Consider the following 20,142-nt stretch of genomic DNA (forward strand, 5'->3'; position numbering starts at 1 on the left):
TAGGGGTTTGTCTGGGATTTGAACCGAGGTCCTCTCACACCCGAAGCGAGAATCATACCCCTATACCAACTAGACTGCCGCTGCATAGTCATTTGAAACATCTTCTGAAGCGTCTTTCAGAAAAGCAGGGCCATTTGGAGGCTCTCTCTCTCTCTAAGCGTGCCATAGCAATTAATGTTTTCTGTCAAGGATTTTTTGTTTGTCTCTAGCAAGGCAAGAGGTAGTCAAAATGCCCTGTGCCAGTGAGCTGAACTAGGGGACTGATGTGAAAAGCAGACCCTTTCTGGTAGTTGTAACCCGCTGCTAGTCATGGACCCTTGCACCTTAGATTTCCCAACCAGAAGCACTGAAGGGCCTGCTAGCTCTTGAGCCAGAGGAGCATGCCTCTTGGATTCAAGCACACTTGCTCGGTCAGCGCTCAATCAGGCTCGATCAGGCGAGATTTATATTAGTGGCTCATAGGCCTGAAACACTCACCTGGGAGACGCAGGGTGGCTGATTTCCCGGAATGGCCCTTGATGGGGAAATCACCTCCTTTCCCCCGCCTCATTTCAGAATTGTGTGCTAGTCGCAAGACAGTGTTCAGGGGTTCATGGGTACTGCCTACTCCCAGCTGCCTCTCTGTCTTCTTCATGTAAATTGCAAGTCACGAGGAGGCACCATTGCCAATATGCTCCGCCCACCTAACCAAGAAACCTAGTTTGAGCTTGTCTGCCTGTGTTGTTGCAGGGGCAGAGTCTTCTTTGCCCAAAAGGTGGCAGGAGAGCCTCACTTCAAACGATAGAATCAACTGCTTAAGTAGAAACCAGCATGGTAGTTACTGTCATAAAGTGCAGCTCTAACAGAAGGTGTGCCTGAGACGCCCCTTCCAGTAATACACAGAATTTTGATTGAGGGCCCAGCCGATGGGTTGGTGGATTTCTCCTCACATGCCACAGCAGCTTCCAAAGATAGTGGTCTGAGGAGCTGGCTCTGCAAGCAGAGCAAGATTTAAGGGAAGAAAATACACCTGTCAGAAGTGGGATTTGAACCCACGCCTCCATGAAGAGACCAGAAGGCTCAGCTTCACTGAAGATCAAGCTCTCTTGAGTCTGGCGCCTTAGACCACTCGGCCATCCTGACAGCCAAAACAGTGTGCAGGTCGGACTCTTCAGTCTGCACTTGTTGATTTTGCCGCTTGCAATGTTCCTATCAAAGTCACAGCTTTAAAGGCCCCACAATATAACATGGCCAAGAAAAAAAAAAAAAAACAGAACAAGAAACAATGCACATGCACGACCACCGAGGGATGCAGATAACTTTTTAGCGTCCTGCAATAGTAAAGCACGTTTTACACAGGTCACAAGTTTTTAAAGGTCATTTCTGTCTAAGTGTGCATTGAGAGAGACTGAGGTTTTAGGGAGCAAACACAAAAGCTGCTGCTGCCAAGTGTTTCTGCCCGGTCTCAAACCGGGGACTTTTCGCGTGTGAGGCGAACGTGATAACCACTACACTACAGAAACAAGCTTGCTGATTTGACTGAAGGAGCACAGTTCCCCTCATATGTTTGCACGATTTCCTCTATACTTTATCAGCAGTTGCTCGGAATGCGAGGGGTAAGTGTGAAAATTGCAGCGGTGTCGGCCAGCATGCATACACTCAGACGTCCTGAAAAATCCCATAGCTACGGGCAGAGACAGACAAATATCTGATGCCTAAATGCCAGGAAGGAGAGCCTGTGAAATCATCACACAGGGCGCACTGAGAGCAAGCAGGAAGGAAGCCAAGGCATTGTAATCCATTTTTCGCCTTAGGCAAAAAATATGTTTTGCGCAACAATGCTTCGAGTAAAATGAGAAATGTTGAGGGGTTGTGTATTTTGAGCAGGATTTGATTGTTTTCCGCTAAAATGGGCTCGTCCGGGATTTGAACCCGGGACCTCTCGCACCCTAAGCGAGAATCATACCCCTAGACCAACGAGCCTGGGCACAGAAATGCAACGGCTCCGACCCTGCTTGGAGGATTGGTGACAGAGAGTGGGAGACTACATCCCAAAGCAAGAAACTGCACATGGTGCTCTCTTTTGCAGTACGACTAGAGTCATTTGCATGGTCTTCATCGAACATGACATAAAAAGCCTCTATCCTTTAGACATTTTGGCCCAGATTTACAAGAAAATGACTAAGCGCGACGCTGTGCCAAATTTGCAAGCCCCACGTGCCGTCATTTTCAAAATGCAGGAAAGCGCCGTATTTAGTAGAATACAGCGCACCCCTGTGCTTCCCCCTGCGCCAGCTCTAAATTAGCTGCTGAGCGCCAACGCAGCCGTTCTTGCACCATGGTACAAGGATGACTGCGTTGAGGGGGAAATTGTTTTTGTGCAGGAAGGGACACCTTCCTGCCCAAAAAAAAAATCTTCAATGGTGATTTGCTCTTACTTCTATGTGTGCTGCAGAATGCATCACACATAGCAAGAGCAAAAACAAGGAGAAATGAAAACATTTCTCCTCAGTGCGCCACTCTAACGACACCCCTGGGATGGCGTTGGATTTTGGCGCTGACGCAGATTTACGCCAACTCCTAAATCTGGAGCAGCATCAAAATGCTATGGTGTTGCTGTGGCACACTCCCAACAACACCCATTGCACGCCCCTTCCAGGGAACGCGCTGCGTGCTAAGGGGCCGTATTTACAAGGTGGTGTTAAGCCACAAAATGTGGCTGAACGCCATCTTGTAAATACCGCGCAGTGCATAGTGCCACCGGGGCGTCACTAAAAGTGATGCTCCGGTGGCGATAGGGCCTTGTAAGTCTGGCACTTTATTTGCTCAAGGTGTGTGTTCTTGGTGAGGGCAGGAAAGCTATTTTCGCTCTCGTACCTTCCTTCCTTGGCTGGCTTGAATGCTGTAGGCTCAGGCTTCATTGCAAAGGTCAAACAGTGAGCAACTGACTGCCGTAAGCTGGCGCAACTCCTCTTGGTGAGCTGTGACAGATGCCCCAGGAGCGTAGTACCTCACGATGGTGAGGGATAGACACAGTCTCTTTTATCTCAGCTTGCCTGTCAGGTGAGGCAGGAAATGCAAATACTGTGAAAAAGCCCAGCGACTCGAACCAGGGACCTTTCGCATGTGAGGTGCGCATGATAACCACTACACTACACAAGCAGACACACTTGCCGGCTTGCTTCATGTGGCTATGCATTGTACTGGAACCACCACACTATGGAAACAGACACACCTGCTTGCTTTATGTGGCTATGCATTGGACTGGGATGCAAGGATGAGGGCCAATGTTCATGACGCTCAAAGCTGAGCCTTCCGGAACACAATCTCTTCCCTTGGAAGAAAGGAACTGGGATCACTTTCATTCCAAGAGGTGATTTCAGAACTGGACCCGAAATTACCATGGAGAAGCACTGTGCATTTAATGTTCCTACGAGCACTGCTGCTCCAGCACAGAAAAGCAGTTGCAAAGAAATCTCGCATACCTTCATGATGCTGGACCGTCTCGACGCCAGTATAAAGCATGTATTGCATTGCAACATGACATCTTACAAGAGTGAAAAGCAGAAATACTCCTGTTTAAAACACAGACTGAACCTATAAAGGTAGGGGTTTGTCTGGGATTTGAACCGAGGTCCTCTCACACCCGAAGCGAGAATCATACCCCTATACCAACTAGACTGCCGCTGCATAGTCATTTGAAACATCTTCTGAAGCGTCTTTCAGAAAAGCAGGGCCATTTGGAGGCTCTCTCTCTCTCTAAGCGTGCCATAGCAATTAATGTTTTCTGTCAAGGATTTTTTGTTTGTCTCTAGCAAGGCAAGAGGTAGTCAAAATGCCCTGTGCCAGTGAGCTGAACTAGGGGACTGATGTGAAAAGCAGACCCTTTCTGGTAGTTGTAACCCGCTGCTAGTCATGGACCCTTGCACCTTAGATTTCCCAACCAGAAGCACTGAAGGGCCTGCTAGCTCTTGAGCCAGAGGAGCATGCCTCTTGGATTCAAGCACACTTGCTCGGTCAGCGCTCAATCAGGCTCGATCAGGCGAGATTTATATTAGTGGCTCATAGGCCTGAAACACTCACCTGGGAGACGCAGGGTGGCTGATTTCCCGGAATGGCCCTTGATGGGGAAATCACCTCCTTTCCCCCGCCTCATTTCAGAATTGTGTGCTAGTCGCAAGACAGTGTTCAGGGGTTCATGGGTACTGCCTACTCCCAGCTGCCTCTCTGTCTTCTTCATGTAAATTGCAAGTCACGAGGAGGCACCATTGCCAATATGCTCCGCCCACCTAACCAAGAAACCTAGTTTGAGCTTGTCTGCCTGTGTTGTTGCAGGGGCAGAGTCTTCTTTGCCCAAAAGGTGGCAGGAGAGCCTCACTTCAAACGATAGAATCAACTGTTTAAGTAGAAACCAGCATGGTAGTTACTGTCATAAAGTGCAGCTCTAACAGAAGGTGTGCCTGAGACGCCCCTTCCAGTAATACACAGAATTTTGATTGAGGGCCCAGCCGATGGGTTGGTGGATTTCTCCTCACATGCCACAGCAGCTTCCAAAGATAGTGGTCTGAGGAGCTGGCTCTGCAAGCAGAGCAAGATTTAAGGGAAGAAAATACACCTGTCAGAAGTGGGATTTGAACCCACGCCTCCATGAAGAGACCAGAAGGCTCAGCTTCACTGAAGATCAAGCTCTCTTGAGTCTGGCGCCTTAGACCACTCGGCCATCCTGACAGCCAAAACAGTGTGCAGGTCGGACTCTTCAGTCTGCACTTGTTGATTTTGCCGCTTGCAATGTTCCTATCAAAGTCACAGCTTTAAAGGCCCCACAATATAACATGGCCAAGAAAAAAAAAAAAAAACAGAACAAGAAACAATGCACATGCACGACCACCGAGGGATGCAGATAACTTTTTAGCGTCCTGCAATAGTAAAGCACGTTTTACACAGGTCACAAGTTTTTAAAGGTCATTTCTGTCTAAGTGTGCATTGAGAGAGACTGAGGTTTTAGGGAGCAAACACAAAAGCTGCTGCTGCCAAGTGTTTCTGCCCGGTCTCAAACCGGGGACTTTTCGCGTGTGAGGCGAACGTGATAACCACTACACTACAGAAACAAGCTTGCTGATTTGACTGAAGGAGCACAGTTCCCCTCATATGTTTGCACGATTTCCTCTATACTTTATCAGCAGTTGCTCGGAATGCGAGGGGTAAGTGTGAAAATTGCAGCGGTGTCGGCCAGCATGCATACACTCAGACGTCCTGAAAAATCCCATAGCTACGGGCAGAGACAGACAAATATCTGATGCCTAAATGCCAGGAAGGAGAGCCTGTGAAATCATCACACAGGGCGCACTGAGAGCAAGCAGGAAGGAAGCCAAGGCATTGTAATCCATTTTTCGCCTTAGGCAAAAAATATGTTTTGCGCAACAATGCTTCGAGTAAAATGAGAAATGTTGAGGGGTTGTGTATTTTGAGCAGGATTTGATTGTTTTCCGCTAAAATGGGCTCGTCCGGGATTTGAACCCGGGACCTCTCGCACCCTAAGCGAGAATCATACCCCTAGACCAACGAGCCTGGGCACAGAAATGCAACGGCTCCGACCCTGCTCGGAGGATTGGTGACAGAGAGTGGGAGACTACATCCCAAAGCAAGAAACTGCACATGGTGCTCTCTTTTGCAGTACGACTAGAGTCATTTGCATGGTCTTCATCGAACATGACATAAAAAGCCTCTATCCTTTAGACATTTTGGCCCAGATTTACAAGAAAATGACTAAGCGCGACGCTGTGCCAAATTTGCAAGCCCCACGTGCCGTCATTTTCAAAATGCAGGAAAGCGCCGTATTTAGTAGAATACAGCGCACCCCTGTGCTTCCCCCTGCGCCAGCTCTAAATTAGCTGCTGAGCGCCAACGCAGCCGTTCTTGCACCATGGTACAAGGATGACTGCGTTGAGGGGGAAATTGTTTTTGTGCAGGAAGGGACACCTTCCTGCCCAAAAAAAAAATCTTCAATGGTGATTTGCTCTTACTTCTATGTGTGCTGCAGAATGCATCACACATAGCAAGAGCAAAAACAAGGAGAAATGAAAACATTTCTCCTCAGTGCGCCACTCTAACGACACCCCTGGGATGGCGTTGGATTTTGGCGCTGACGCAGATTTACGCCAACTCCTAAATCTGGAGCAGCATCAAAATGCTATGGTGTTGCTGTGGCACACTCCCAACAACACCCATTGCACGCCCCTTCCAGGGAACGCGCTGCGTGCTAAGGGGCCGTATTTACAAGGTGGTGTTAAGCCACAAAATGTGGCTGAACGCCATCTTGTAAATACCGCGCAGTGCATAGTGCCACCGGGGCGTCACTAAAAGTGATGCTCCGGTGGCGATAGGGCCTTGTAAGTCTGGCACTTTATTTGCTCAAGGTGTGTGTTCTTGGTGAGGGCAGGAAAGCTATTTTCGCTCTCGTACCTTCCTTCCTTGGCTGGCTTGAATGCTGTAGGCTCAGGCTTCATTGCAAAGGTCAAACAGTGAGCAACTGACTGCCGTAAGCTGGCGCAACTCCTCTTGGTGAGCTGTGACAGATGCCCCAGGAGCGTAGTACCTCACGATGGTGAGGGATAGACACAGTCTCTTTTATCTCAGCTTGCCTGTCAGGTGAGGCAGGAAATGCAAATACTGTGAAAAAGCCCAGCGACTCGAACCAGGGACCTTTCGCATGTGAGGTGCGCATGATAACCACTACACTACACAAGCAGACACACTTGCCGGCTTGCTTCATGTGGCTATGCATTGTACTGGAACCACCACACTATGGAAACAGACACACCTGCTTGCTTTATGTGGCTATGCATTGGACTGGGATGCAAGGATGAGGGCCAATGTTCATGACGCTCAAAGCTGAGCCTTCCGGAACACAATCTCTTCCCTTGGAAGAAAGGAACTGGGATCACTTTCATTCCAAGAGGTGATTTCAGAACTGGACCCGAAATTACCATGGAGAAGCACTGTGCATTTAATGTTCCTACGAGCACTGCTGCTCCAGCACAGAAAAGCAGTTGCAAAGAAATCTCGCATACCTTCATGATGCTGGACCGTCTCGACGCCAGTATAAAGCATGTATTGCATTGCAACATGACATCTTACAAGAGTGAAAAGCAGAAATACTCCTGTTTAAAACACAGACTGAACCTATAAAGGTAGGGGTTTGTCTGGGATTTGAACCGAGGTCCTCTCACACCCGAAGCGAGAATCATACCCCTATACCAACTAGACTGCCGCTGCATAGTCATTTGAAACATCTTCTGAAGCGTCTTTCAGAAAAGCAGGGCCATTTGGAGGCTCTCTCTCTCTCTAAGCGTGCCATAGCAATTAATGTTTTCTGTCAAGGATTTTTTGTTTGTCTCTAGCAAGGCAAGAGGTAGTCAAAATGCCCTGTGCCAGTGAGCTGAACTAGGGGACTGATGTGAAAAGCAGACCCTTTCTGGTAGTTGTAACCCGCTGCTAGTCATGGACCCTTGCACCTTAGATTTCCCAACCAGAAGCACTGAAGGGCCTGCTAGCTCTTGAGCCAGAGGAGCATGCCTCTTGGATTCAAGCACACTTGCTCGGTCAGCGCTCAATCAGGCTCGATCAGGCGAGATTTATATTAGTGGCTCATAGGCCTGAAACACTCACCTGGGAGACGCAGGGTGGCTGATTTCCCGGAATGGCCCTTGATGGGGAAATCACCTCCTTTCCCCCGCCTCATTTCAGAATTGTGTGCTAGTCGCAAGACAGTGTTCAGGGGTTCATGGGTACTGCCTACTCCCAGCTGCCTCTCTGTCTTCTTCATGTAAATTGCAAGTCACGAGGAGGCACCATTGCCAATATGCTCCGCCCACCTAACCAAGAAACCTAGTTTGAGCTTGTCTGCCTGTGTTGTTGCAGGGGCAGAGTCTTCTTTGCCCAAAAGGTGGCAGGAGAGCCTCACTTCAAACGATAGAATCAACTGCTTAAGTAGAAACCAGCATGGTAGTTACTGTCATAAAGTGCAGCTCTAACAGAAGGTGTGCCTGAGACGCCCCTTCCAGTAATACACAGAATTTTGATTGAGGGCCCAGCCGATGGGTTGGTGGATTTCTCCTCACATGCCACAGCAGCTTCCAAAGATAGTGGTCTGAGGAGCTGGCTCTGCAAGCAGAGCAAGATTTAAGGGAAGAAAATACACCTGTCAGAAGTGGGATTTGAACCCACGCCTCCATGAAGAGACCAGAAGGCTCAGCTTCACTGAAGATCAAGCTCTCTTGAGTCTGGCGCCTTAGACCACTCGGCCATCCTGACAGCCAAAACAGTGTGCAGGTCGGACTCTTCAGTCTGCACTTGTTGATTTTGCCGCTTGCAATGTTCCTATCAAAGTCACAGCTTTAAAGGCCCCACAATATAACATGGCCAAGAAAAAAAAAAAAAAACAGAACAAGAAACAATGCACATGCACGACCACCGAGGGATGCAGATAACTTTTTAGCGTCCTGCAATAGTAAAGCACGTTTTACACAGGTCACAAGTTTTTAAAGGTCATTTCTGTCTAAGTGTGCATTGAGAGAGACTGAGGTTTTAGGGAGCAAACACAAAAGCTGCTGCTGCCAAGTGTTTCTGCCCGGTCTCAAACCGGGGACTTTTCGCGTGTGAGGCGAACGTGATAACCACTACACTACAGAAACAAGCTTGCTGATTTGACTGAAGGAGCACAGTTCCCCTCATATGTTTGCACGATTTCCTCTATACTTTATCAGCAGTTGCTCGGAATGCGAGGGGTAAGTGTGAAAATTGCAGCGGTGTCGGCCAGCATGCATACACTCAGACGTCCTGAAAAATCCCATAGCTACGGGCAGAGACAGACAAATATCTGATGCCTAAATGCCAGGAAGGAGAGCCTGTGAAATCATCACACAGGGCGCACTGAGAGCAAGCAGGAAGGAAGCCAAGGCATTGTAATCCATTTTTCGCCTTAGGCAAAAAATATGTTTTGCGCAACAATGCTTCGAGTAAAATGAGAAATGTTGAGGGGTTGTGTATTTTGAGCAGGATTTGATTGTTTTCCGCTAAAATGGGCTCGTCCGGGATTTGAACCCGGGACCTCTCGCACCCTAAGCGAGAATCATACCCCTAGACCAACGAGCCTGGGCACAGAAATGCAACGGCTCCGACCCTGCTCGGAGGATTGGTGACAGAGAGTGGGAGACTACATCCCAAAGCAAGAAACTGCACATGGTGCTCTCTTTTGCAGTACGACTAGAGTCATTTGCATGGTCTTCATCGAACATGACATAAAAAGCCTCTATCCTTTAGACATTTTGGCCCAGATTTACAAGAAAATGACTAAGCGCGACGCTGTGCCAAATTTGCAAGCCCCACGTGCCGTCATTTTCAAAATGCAGGAAAGCGCCGTATTTAGTAGAATACAGCGCACCCCTGTGCTTCCCCCTGCGCCAGCTCTAAATTAGCTGCTGAGCGCCAACGCAGCCGTTCTTGCACCATGGTACAAGGATGACTGCGTTGAGGGGGAAATTGTTTTTGTGCAGGAAGGGACACCTTCCTGCCCCAAAAAAAAATCTTCAATGGTGATTTGCTCTTACTTCTATGTGTGCTGCAGAATGCATCACACATAGCAAGAGCAAAAACAAGGAGAAATGAAAACATTTCTCCTCAGTGCGCCACTCTAACGACACCCCTGGGATGGCGTTGGATTTTGGCGCTGACGCAGATTTACGCCAACTCCTAAATCTGGAGCAGCATCAAAATGCTATGGTGTTGCTGTGGCACACTCCCAACAACACCCATTGCACGCCCCTTCCAGGGAACGCGCTGCGTGCTAAGGGGCCGTATTTACAAGGTGGTGTTAAGCCACAAAATGTGGCTGAACGCCATCTTGTAAATACCGCGCAGTGCATAGTGCCACCGGGGCGTCACTAAAAGTGATGCTCCGGTGGCGATAGGGCCTTGTAAGTCTGGCACTTTATTTGCTCAAGGTGTGTGTTCTTGGTGAGGGCAGGAAAGCTATTTTCGCTCTCGTACCTTCCTTCCTTGGCTGGCTTGAATGCTGTAGGCTCAGGCTTCATTGCAAAGGTCAAACAGTGAGCAACTGACTGCCGTAAGCTGGCGCAACTCCTCTTGGTGAGCTGTGACAGATGCCCCAGGAGCGTAGTACCTCACGATGGTGAGGGATAGACACAGTCTCTTTTATCTCAGCTTGCCTGTCAGGTGAGGCAGGAAATGCAAATACTGTGAAAAAGCCCAGCGACTCGAACCAGGGACCTTTCGCATGTGAGGTGCGCATGATAACCACTACACTACACAAGCAGACACACTTGCCGGCTTGCTTCATGTGGCTATGCATTGTACTGGAACCACCACACTATGGAAACAGACACACCTGCTTGCTTTATGTGGCTATGCATTGGACTGGGATGCAAGGATGAGGGCCAATGTTCATGACGCTCAAAGCTGAGCCTTCCGGAACACAATCTCTTCCCTTGGAAGAAAGGAACTGGGATCACTTTCATTCCAAGAGGTGATTTCAGAACTGGACCCGAAATTACCATGGAGAAGCACTGTGCATTTAATGTTCCTACGAGCACTGCTGCTCCAGCACAGAAAAGCAGTTGCAAAGAAATCTCGCATACCTTCATGATGCTGGACCGTCTCGACGCCAGTATAAAGCATGTATTGCATTGCAACATGACATCTTACAAGAGTGAAAAGCAGAAATACTCCTGTTTAAAACACAGACTGAACCTATAAAGGTAGGGGTTTGTCTGGGATTTGAACCGAGGTCCTCTCACACCCGAAGCGAGAATCATACCCCTATACCAACTAGACTGCCGCTGCATAGTAATTTGAAACATCTTCTGAAGCGTCTTTCAGAAAAGCAGGGCCATTTGGAGGCTCTCTCTCTCTCTAAGCGTGCCATAGCAATTAATGTTTTCTGTCAAGGATTTTTTGTTTGTCTCTAGCAAGGCAAGAGGTAGTCAAAATGCCCTGTGCCAGTGAGCTGAACTAGGGGACTGATGTGAAAAGCAGACCCTTTCTGGTAGTTGTAACCCGCTGCTAGTCATGGACCCTTGCACCTTAGATTTCCCAACCAGAAGCACTGAAGGGCCTGCTAGCTCTTGAGCCAGAGGAGCATGCCTCTTGGATTCAAGCACACTTGCTCGGTCAGCGCTCAATCAGGCTCGATCAGGCGAGATTTATATTAGTGGCTCATAGGCCTGAAACACTCACCTGGGAGACGCAGGGTGGCTGATTTCCCGGAATGGCCCTTGATGGGGAAATCACCTCCTTTCCCCCGCCTCATTTCAGAATTGTGTGCTAGTCGCAAGACAGTGTTCAGGGGTTCATGGGTACTGCCTACTCCCAGCTGCCTCTCTGTCTTCTTCATGTAAATTGCAAGTCACGAGGAGGCACCATTGCCAATATGCTCCGCCCACCTAACCAAGAAACCTAGTTTGAGCTTGTCTGCCTGTGTTGTTGCAGGGGCAGAGTCTTCTTTGCCCAAAAGGTGGCAGGAGAGCCTCACTTCAAACGATAGAATCAACTGTTTAAGTAGAAACCAGCATGGTAGTTACTGTCATAAAGTGCAGCTCTAACAGAAGGTGTGCCTGAGACGCCCCTTCCAGTAATACACAGAATTTTGATTGAGGGCCCAGCCGATGGGTTGGTGGATTTCTCCTCACATGCCACAGCAGCTTCCAAAGATAGTGGTCTGAGGAGCTGGCTCTGCAAGCAGAGCAAGATTTAAGGGAAGAAAATACACCTGTCAGAAGTGGGATTTGAACCCACGCCTCCATGAAGAGACCAGAAGGCTCAGCTTCACTGAAGATCAAGCTCTCTTGAGTCTGGCGCCTTAGACCACTCGGCCATCCTGACAGCCAAAACAGTGTGCAGGTCGGACTCTTCAGTCTGCACTTGTTGATTTTGCCGCTTGCAATGTTCCTATCAAAGTCACAGCTTTAAAGGCCCCACAATATAACATGGCCAAGAAAAAAAAAAAAAAACAGAACAAGAAACAATGCACATGCACGACCACCGAGGGATGCAGATAACTTTTTAGCGTCCTGCAATAGTAAAGCACGTTTTACACAGGTCACAAGTTTTTAAAGGTCATTTCTGTCTAAGTGTGCATTGAGAGAGACTGAGGTTTTAGGGAGCAAACACAAAAGCTGCTGCTGCCAAGTGTTTCTGCCCGGTCTCAAACCGGGGACTTTTCGCGTGTGAGGCGAACGTGATAACCACTACACTACAGAAACAAGCTTGCTGATTTGACTGAAGGAGCACAGTTCCCCTCATATGTTTGCACGATTTCCTCTATACTTTATCAGCAGTTGCTCGGAATGCGAGGGGTAAGTGTGAAAATTGCAGCGGTGTCGGCCAGCATGCATACACTCAGACGTCCTGAAAAATCCCATAGCTACGGGCAGAGACAGACAAATATCTGATGCCTAAATGCCAGGAAGGAGAGCCTGTGAAATCATCACACAGGGCGCACTGAGAGCAAGCAGGAAGGAAGCCAAGGCATTGTAATCCATTTTTCGCCTTAGGCAAAAAATATGTTTTGCGCAACAATGCTTCGAGTAAAATGAGAAATGTTGAGGGGTTGTGTATTTTGAGCAGGATTTGATTGTTTTCCGCTAAAATGGGCTCGTCCGGGATTTGAACCCGGGACCTCTCGCACCCTAAGCGAGAATCATACCCCTAGACCAACGAGCCTGGGCACAGAAATGCAACGGCTCCGACCCTGCTCGGAGGATTGGTGACAGAGAGTGGGAGACTACATCCCAAAGCAAGAAACTGCACATGGTGCTCTCTTTTGCAGTACGACTAGAGTCATTTGCATGGTCTTCATCGAACATGACATAAAAAGCCTCTATCCTTTAGACATTTTGGCCCAGATTTACAAGAAAATGACTAAGCGCGACGCTGTGCCAAATTTGCAAGCCCCACGTGCCGTCATTTTCAAAATGCAGGAAAGCGCCGTATTTAGTAGAATACAGCGCACCCCTGTGCTTCCCCCTGCGCCAGCTCTAAATTAGCTGCTGAGCGCCAACGCAGCCGTTCTTGCACCATGGTACAAGGATGACTGCGTTGAGGGGGAAATTGTTTTTGTGCAGGAAGGGACACCTTCCTGCCCAAAAAAAAAATCTTCAATGGTGATTTGCTCTTACTTCTATGTGTGCTGCAGAATGCATCACACATAGCAAGAGCAAAAACAAGGAGAAATGAAAACATTTCTCCTCAGTGCGCCACTCTAACGACACCCCTGGGATGGCGTTGGATTTTGGCGCTGACGCAGATTTACGCCAACTCCTAAATCTGGAGCAGCATCAAAATGCTATGGTGTTGCTGTGGCACACTCCCAACAACACCCATTGCACGCCCCTTCCAGGGAACGCGCTGCGTGCTAAGGGGCCGTATTTACAAGGTGGTGTTAAGCCACAAAATGTGGCTGAACGCCATCTTGTAAATACCGCGCAGTGCATAGTGCCACCGGGGCGTCACTAAAAGTGATGCTCCGGTGGCGATAGGGCCTTGTAAGTCTGGCACTTTATTTGCTCAAGGTGTGTGTTCTTGGTGAGGGCAGGAAAGCTATTTTCGCTCTCGTACCTTCCTTCCTTGGCTGGCTTGAATGCTGTAGGCTCAGGCTTCATTGCAAAGGTCAAACAGTGAGCAACTGACTGCCGTAAGCTGGCGCAACTCCTCTTGGTGAGCTGTGACAGATGCCCCAGGAGCGTAGTACCTCACGATGGTGAGGGATAGACACAGTCTCTTTTATCTCAGCTTGCCTGTCAGGTGAGGCAGGAAATGCAAATACTGTGAAAAAGCCCAGCGACTCGAACCAGGGACCTTTCGCATGTGAGGTGCGCATGATAACCACTACACTACACAAGCAGACACACTTGCCGTCTTGCTTCATGTGGCTATGCATTGTACTGGAACCACCACACTATGGAAACAGACACACCTGCTTGCTTTATGTGGCTATGCATTGGACTGGGATGCAAGGATGAGGGCCAATGTTCATGACGCTCAAAGCTGAGCCTTCCGGAACACAATCTCTTCCCTTGGAAGAAAGGAACTGGGATCACTTTCATTCCAAGAGGTGATTTCAGAACTGGACCCGAAATTACCATGGAGAAGCACTGTGCATTTAATGTTCCTACGAGCACTGCTGCTCCAGCACAGAAAAGCAGTTGCAAAGAAATCTCGCATACCTTCATGATGCTGGACCGTCTCGACGCCAGTATAAAGCATGTATTGCATTGCAACATGACATCTTACAAGAGTGAAAAGCAGAAATACTCCTGTTTAAAACACAGACTGAACCTATAAAGGTAGGGGTTTGTCTGGGATTTGAACCGAGGTCCTCTCACACCCGAAGCGAGAATCATACCCCTATACCAACTAGACTGCCGCTGCATAGTCATTTGAAACATCTTCTGAAGCGTCTTTCAGAAAAGCAGGGCCATTTGGAGGCTCTCTCTCTCTCTAAGCGTGCCATAGCAATTAATGTTTTCTGTCAAGGATTTTTTGTTTGTCTCTAGCAAGGCAAGAGGTAGTCAAAATGCCCTGTGCCAGTGAGCTGAACTAGGGGACTGATGTGAAAAGCAGACCCTTTCTGGTAGTTGTAACCCGCTGCTAGTCATGGACCCTTGCACCTTAGATTTCCCAACCAGAAGCACTGAAGGGCCTGCTAGCTCTTGAGCCAGAGGAGCATGCCTCTTGGATTCAAGCACACTTGCTCGGTCAGCGCTCAATCAGGCTCGATCAGGCGAGATTTATATTAGTGGCTCATAGGCCTGAAACACTCACCTGGGAGACGCAGGGTGGCTGATTTCCCGGAATGGCCCTTGATGGGGAAATCACCTCCTTTCCCCCGCCTCATTTCAGAATTGTGTGCTAGTCGCAAGACAGTGTTCAGGGGTTCATGGGTACTGCCTACTCCCAGCTGCCTCTCTGTCTTCTTCATGTAAATTGCAAGTCACGAGGAGGCACCATTGCCAATATGCTCCGCCCACCTAACCAAGAAACCTAGTTTGAGCTTGTCTGCCTGTGTTGTTGCAGGGGCAGAGTCTTCTTTGCCCAAAAGGTGGCAGGAGAGCCTCACTTCAAACGATAGAATCAACTGCTTAAGTAGAAACCAGCATGGTAGTTACTGTCATAAAGTGCAGCTCTAACAGAAGGTGTGCCTGAGACGCCCCTTCCAGTAATACACAGAATTTTGATTGAGGGCCCAGCCGATGGGTTGGTGGATTTCTCCTCACATGCCACAGCAGCTTCCAAAGATAGTGGTCTGAGGAGCTGGCTCTGCAAGCAGAGCAAGATTTAAGGGAAGAAAATACACCTGTCAGAAGTGGGATTTGAACCCACGCCTCCATGAAGAGACCAGAAGGCTCAGCTTCACTGAAGATCAAGCTCTCTTGAGTCTGGCGCCTTAGACCACTCGGCCATCCTGACAGCCAAAACAGTGTGCAGGTCGGACTCTTCAGTCTGCACTTGTTGATTTTGCCGCTTGCAATGTTCCTATCAAAGTCACAGCTTTAAAGGCCCCACAATATAACATGGCCAAGAAAAAAAAAAAAAAACAGAACAAGAAACAATGCACATGCACGACCACCGAGGGATGCAGATAACTTTTTAGCGTCCTGCAATAGTAAAGCACGTTTTACACAGGTCACAAGTTTTTAAAGGTCATTTCTGTCTAAGTGTGCATTGAGAGAGACTGAGGTTTTAGGGAGCAAACACAAAAGCTGCTGCTGCCAAGTGTTTCTGCCCGGTCTCAAACCGGGGACTTTTCGCGTGTGAGGCGAACGTGATAACCACTACACTACAGAAACAAGCTTGCTGATTTGACTGAAGGAGCACAGTTCCCCTCATATGTTTGCACGATTTCCTCTATACTTTATCAGCAGTTGCTCGGAATGCGAGGGGTAAGTGTGAAAATTGCAGCGGTGTCGGCCAGCATGCATACACTCAGACGTCCTGAAAAATCCCATAGCTACGGGCAGAGACAGACAAATATCTGATGCCTAAATGCCAGGAAGGAGAGCCTGTGAAATCATCACACAGGGCGCACTGAGAGCAAGCAGGAAGGAAGCCAAGGCATTGTAATCCATTTTTCGCCTTAGGCAAAAAATATGTTTTGCGCAACAATGCTTCGAGTAAAATGAGAAATGTTGAGGGGTTGTGTATTTTGAGCAGGATTTGATTGTTTTCCGCTAAAATGGGCTCGTCCGGGATTTGAACCCGGGACCTCTCGCACCCTAAGCGAGAATCATACCCCTAGACCAACGAGCCTGGGCACAGAAATGCAACGGCTCCGACCCTGCTCGGAGGATTGGTGACAGAGAGTGGGAGACTACATCCCAAAGCAAGAAACTGCACATGGTGCTCTCTTTTGCAGTACGACTAGAGTCATTTGCATGGTCTTCATCGAACATGACATAAAAAGCCTCTATCCTTTAGACATTTTGGCCCAGATTTACAAGAAAATGACTAAGCGCGACGCTGTGCCAAATTTGCAAGCCCCACGTGCCGTCATTTTCAAAATGCAGGAAAGCGCCGTATTTAGTAGAATACAGCGCACCCCTGTGCTTCCCCCTGCGCCAGCTCTAAATTAGCTGCTGAGCGCCAACGCAGCCGTTCTTGCACCATGGTACAAGGATGACTGCGTTGAGGGGGAAATTGTTTTTGTGCAGGAAGGGACACCTTCCTGCCCCAAAAAAAAATCTTCAATGGTGATTTGCTCTTACTTCTATGTGTGCTGCAGAATGCATCACACATAGCAAGAGCAAAAACAAGGAGAAATGAAAACATTTCTCCTCAGTGCGCCACTCTAACGACACCCCTGGGATGGCGTTGGATTTTGGCGCTGACGCAGATTTACGCCAACTCCTAAATCTGGAGCAGCATCAAAATGCTATGGTGTTGCTGTGGCACACTCCCAACAACACCCATTGCACGCCCCTTCCAGGGAACGCGCTGCGTGCTAAGGGGCCGTATTTACAAGGTGGTGTTAAGCCACAAAATGTGGCTGAACGCCATCTTGTAAATACCGCGCAGTGCATAGTGCCACCGGGGCGTCACTAAAAGTGATGCTCCGGTGGCGATAGGGCCTTGTAAGTCTGGCACTTTATTTGCTCAAGGTGTATGTTCTTGGTGAGGGCAGGAAAGCTATTTTCGCTCTCGTACCTTCCTTCCTTGGCTGGCTTGAATGCTGTAGGCTCAGGCTTCATTGCAAAGGTCAAACAGTGAGCAACTGACTGCCGTAAGCTGGCGCAACTCCTCTTGGTGAGCTGTGACAGATGCCCCAGGAGCGTAGTACCTCACGATGGTGAGGGATAGACACAGTCTCTTTTATCTCAGCTTGCCTGTCAGGTGAGGCAGGAAATGCAAATACTGTGAAAAAGCCCAGCGACTCGAACCAGGGACCTTTCGCATGTGAGGTGCGCATGATAACCACTACACTACACAAGCAGACACACTTGCCGGCTTGCTTCATGTGGCTATGCATTGTACTGGAACCACCACACTATGGAAACAGACACACCTGCTTGCTTTATGTGGCTATGCATTGGACTGGGATGCAAGGATGAGGGCCAATGTTCATGACGCTCAAAGCTGAGCCTTCCGGAACACAATCTCTTCCCTTGGAAGAAAGGAACTGGGATCACTTTCATTCCAAGAGGTGATTTCAGAACTGGACCCGAAATTACCATGGAGAAGCACTGTGCATTTAATGTTCCTACGAGCACTGCTGCTCCAGCACAGAAAAGCAGTTGCAAAGAAATCTCGCATACCTTCATGATGCTGGACCGTCTCGACGCCAGTATAAAGCATGTATTGCATTGCAACATGACATCTTACAAGAGTGAAAAGCAGAAATACTCCTGTTTAAAACACAGACTGAACCTATAAAGGTAGGGGTTTGTCTGGGATTTGAACCGAGGTCCTCTCACACCCGAAGCGAGAATCATACCCCTATACCAACTAGACTGCCGCTGCATAGTCATTTGAAACATCTTCTGAAGCGTCTTTCAGAAAAGCAGGGCCATTTGGAGGCTCTCTCTCTCTCTAAGCGTGCCATAGCAATTAATGTTTTCTGTCAAGGATTTTTTGTTTGTCTCTAGCAAGGCAAGAGGTAGTCAAAATGCCCTGTGCCAGTGAGCTGAACTAGGGGACTGATGTGAAAAGCAGACCCTTTCTGGTAGTTGTAACCCGCTGCTAGTCATGGACCCTTGCACCTTAGATTTCCCAACCAGAAGCACTGAAGGGCCTGCTAGCTCTTGAGCCAGAGGAGCATGCCTCTTGGATTCAAGCACACTTGCTCGGTCAGCGCTCAATCAGGCTCGATCAGGCGAGATTTATATTAGTGGCTCATAGGCCTGAAACACTCACCTGGGAGACGCAGGGTGGCTGATTTCCCGGAATGGCCCTTGATGGGGAAATCACCTCCTTTCCCCCGCCTCATTTCAGAATTGTGTGCTAGTCGCAAGACAGTGTTCAGGGGTTCATGGGTACTGCCTACTCCCAGCTGCCTCTCTGTCTTCTTCATGTAAATTGCAAGTCACGAGGAGGCACCATTGCCAATATGCTCCGCCCACCTAACCAAGAAACCTAGTTTGAGCTTGTCTGCCTGTGTTGTTGCAGGGGCAGAGTCTTCTTTGCCCAAAAGGTGGCAGGAGAGCCTCACTTCAAACGATAGAATCAACTGCTTAAGTAGAAACCAGCATGGTAGTTACTGTCATAAAGTGCAGCTCTAACAGAAGGTGTGCCTGAGACGCCCCTTCCAGTAATACACAGAATTTTGATTGAGGGCCCAGCCGATGGGTTGGTGGATTTCTCCTCACATGCCACAGCAGCTTCCAAAGATAGTGGTCTGAGGAGCTGGCTCTGCAAGCAGAGCAAGATTTAAGGGAAGAAAATACACCTGTCAGAAGTGGGATTTGAACCCACGCCTCCATGAAGAGACCAGAAGGCTCAGCTTCACTGAAGATCAAGCTCTCTTGAGTCTGGCGCCTTAGACCACTCGGCCATCCTGACAGCCAAAACAGTGTGCAGGTCGGACTCTTCAGTCTGCACTTGTTGATTTTGCCGCTTGCAATGTTCCTATCAAAGTCACAGCTTTAAAGGCCCCACAATATAACATGGCCAAGAAAAAAAAAAAAAAACAGAACAAGAAACAATGCACATGCACGACCACCGAGGGATGCAGATAACTTTTTAGCGTCCTGCAATAGTAAAGCACGTTTTACACAGGTCACAAGTTTTTAAAGGTCATTTCTGTCTAAGTGTGCATTGAGAGAGACTGAGGTTTTAGGGAGCAAACACAAAAGCTGCTGCTGCCAAGTGTTTCTGCCCGGTCTCAAACCGGGGACTTTTCGCGTGTGAGGCGAACGTGATAACCACTACACTACAGAAACAAGCTTGCTGATTTGACTGAAGGAGCACAGTTCCCCTCATATGTTTGCACGATTTCCTCTATACTTTATCAGCAGTTGCTCGGAATGCGAGGGGTAAGTGTGAAAATTGCAGCCGTGTCGGCCAGCATGCATACACTCAGACGTCCTGAAAAATCCCATAGCTACGGGCAGAGACAGACAAATATCTGATGCCTAAATGCCAGGAAGGAGAGCCTGTGAAATCATCACACAGGGCGCACTGAGAGCAAGCAGGAAGGAAGCCAAGGCATTGTAATCCATTTTTCGCCTTAGGCAAAAAATATGTTTTGCGCAACAATGCTTCGAGTAAAATGAGAAATGTTGAGGGGTTGTGTATTTTGAGCAGGATTTGATTGTTTTCCGCTAAAATGGGCTCGTCCGGGATTTGAACCCGGGACCTCTCGCACCCTAAGCGAGAATCATACCCCTAGACCAACGAGCCTGGGCACAGAAATGCAACGGCTCCGACCCTGCTCGGAGGATTGGTGACAGAGAGTGGGAGACTACATCCCAAAGCAAGAAACTGCACATGGTGCTCTCTTTTGCAGTACGACTAGAGTCATTTGCATGGTCTTCATCGAACATGACATAAAAAGCCTCTATCCTTTAGACATTTTGGCCCAGATTTACAAGAAAATGACTAAGCGCGACGCTGTGCCAAATTTGCAAGCCCCACGTGCCGTCATTTTCAAAATGC

At 48.6% G+C, this 20,142-nt stretch overlaps 12 non-coding genes across 12 annotated transcripts; all 12 read right to left on the reverse strand.

The window, feature by feature from the left end:
- Positions 1–1,010: 1,010 nt before the first annotated feature.
- Positions 1,011–1,122, reverse strand: TRNAL-CAA (transfer RNA leucine (anticodon CAA)). Its single transcript has 2 exons — positions 1,085–1,122; positions 1,011–1,056 (listed from the first exon to the last, which is right to left on the reverse strand). It is a non-coding gene; the product is annotated as a tRNA-Leu (tRNA).
- Positions 1,123–1,890: 768 nt separating this feature from the next.
- TRNAP-AGG (transfer RNA proline (anticodon AGG)) lies at positions 1,891–1,962 on the reverse strand. The gene has a single exon. It is a non-coding gene; the product is annotated as a tRNA-Pro (tRNA).
- Positions 1,963–4,595: 2,633 nt separating this feature from the next.
- On the reverse strand, positions 4,596–4,707 carry TRNAL-CAA (transfer RNA leucine (anticodon CAA)). Its single transcript has 2 exons — positions 4,670–4,707; positions 4,596–4,641 (listed from the first exon to the last, which is right to left on the reverse strand). It is a non-coding gene; the product is annotated as a tRNA-Leu (tRNA).
- A 768-nt stretch (positions 4,708–5,475) lies between these two features.
- TRNAP-AGG (transfer RNA proline (anticodon AGG)) lies at positions 5,476–5,547 on the reverse strand. The gene has a single exon. It is a non-coding gene; the product is annotated as a tRNA-Pro (tRNA).
- A 2,633-nt stretch (positions 5,548–8,180) lies between these two features.
- Positions 8,181–8,292, reverse strand: TRNAL-CAA (transfer RNA leucine (anticodon CAA)). The gene is made up of 2 exons: positions 8,255–8,292; positions 8,181–8,226 (listed from the first exon to the last, which is right to left on the reverse strand). It is a non-coding gene; the product is annotated as a tRNA-Leu (tRNA).
- Positions 8,293–9,060: 768 nt separating this feature from the next.
- Positions 9,061–9,132, reverse strand: TRNAP-AGG (transfer RNA proline (anticodon AGG)). The gene has a single exon. It is a non-coding gene; the product is annotated as a tRNA-Pro (tRNA).
- A 2,633-nt stretch (positions 9,133–11,765) lies between these two features.
- TRNAL-CAA (transfer RNA leucine (anticodon CAA)) lies at positions 11,766–11,877 on the reverse strand. The gene is made up of 2 exons: positions 11,840–11,877; positions 11,766–11,811 (listed from the first exon to the last, which is right to left on the reverse strand). It is a non-coding gene; the product is annotated as a tRNA-Leu (tRNA).
- A 768-nt stretch (positions 11,878–12,645) lies between these two features.
- Positions 12,646–12,717, reverse strand: TRNAP-AGG (transfer RNA proline (anticodon AGG)). Its single transcript has one exon. It is a non-coding gene; the product is annotated as a tRNA-Pro (tRNA).
- A 2,633-nt stretch (positions 12,718–15,350) lies between these two features.
- Positions 15,351–15,462, reverse strand: TRNAL-CAA (transfer RNA leucine (anticodon CAA)). Its single transcript has 2 exons — positions 15,425–15,462; positions 15,351–15,396 (listed from the first exon to the last, which is right to left on the reverse strand). It is a non-coding gene; the product is annotated as a tRNA-Leu (tRNA).
- A 768-nt stretch (positions 15,463–16,230) lies between these two features.
- TRNAP-AGG (transfer RNA proline (anticodon AGG)) lies at positions 16,231–16,302 on the reverse strand. Its single transcript has one exon. It is a non-coding gene; the product is annotated as a tRNA-Pro (tRNA).
- Positions 16,303–18,935: 2,633 nt separating this feature from the next.
- On the reverse strand, positions 18,936–19,047 carry TRNAL-CAA (transfer RNA leucine (anticodon CAA)). The gene is made up of 2 exons: positions 19,010–19,047; positions 18,936–18,981 (listed from the first exon to the last, which is right to left on the reverse strand). It is a non-coding gene; the product is annotated as a tRNA-Leu (tRNA).
- Positions 19,048–19,815: 768 nt separating this feature from the next.
- On the reverse strand, positions 19,816–19,887 carry TRNAP-AGG (transfer RNA proline (anticodon AGG)). Its single transcript has one exon. It is a non-coding gene; the product is annotated as a tRNA-Pro (tRNA).
- Between the last annotated feature and the right edge of the window lie 255 nt (positions 19,888–20,142).

This window comes from Pleurodeles waltl, unplaced genomic scaffold, assembly GCF_031143425.1.
Source record: "Pleurodeles waltl isolate 20211129_DDA unplaced genomic scaffold, aPleWal1.hap1.20221129 scaffold_72, whole genome shotgun sequence".
Lineage (NCBI taxonomy): Eukaryota > Metazoa > Chordata > Amphibia > Caudata > Salamandridae > Pleurodeles > Pleurodeles waltl.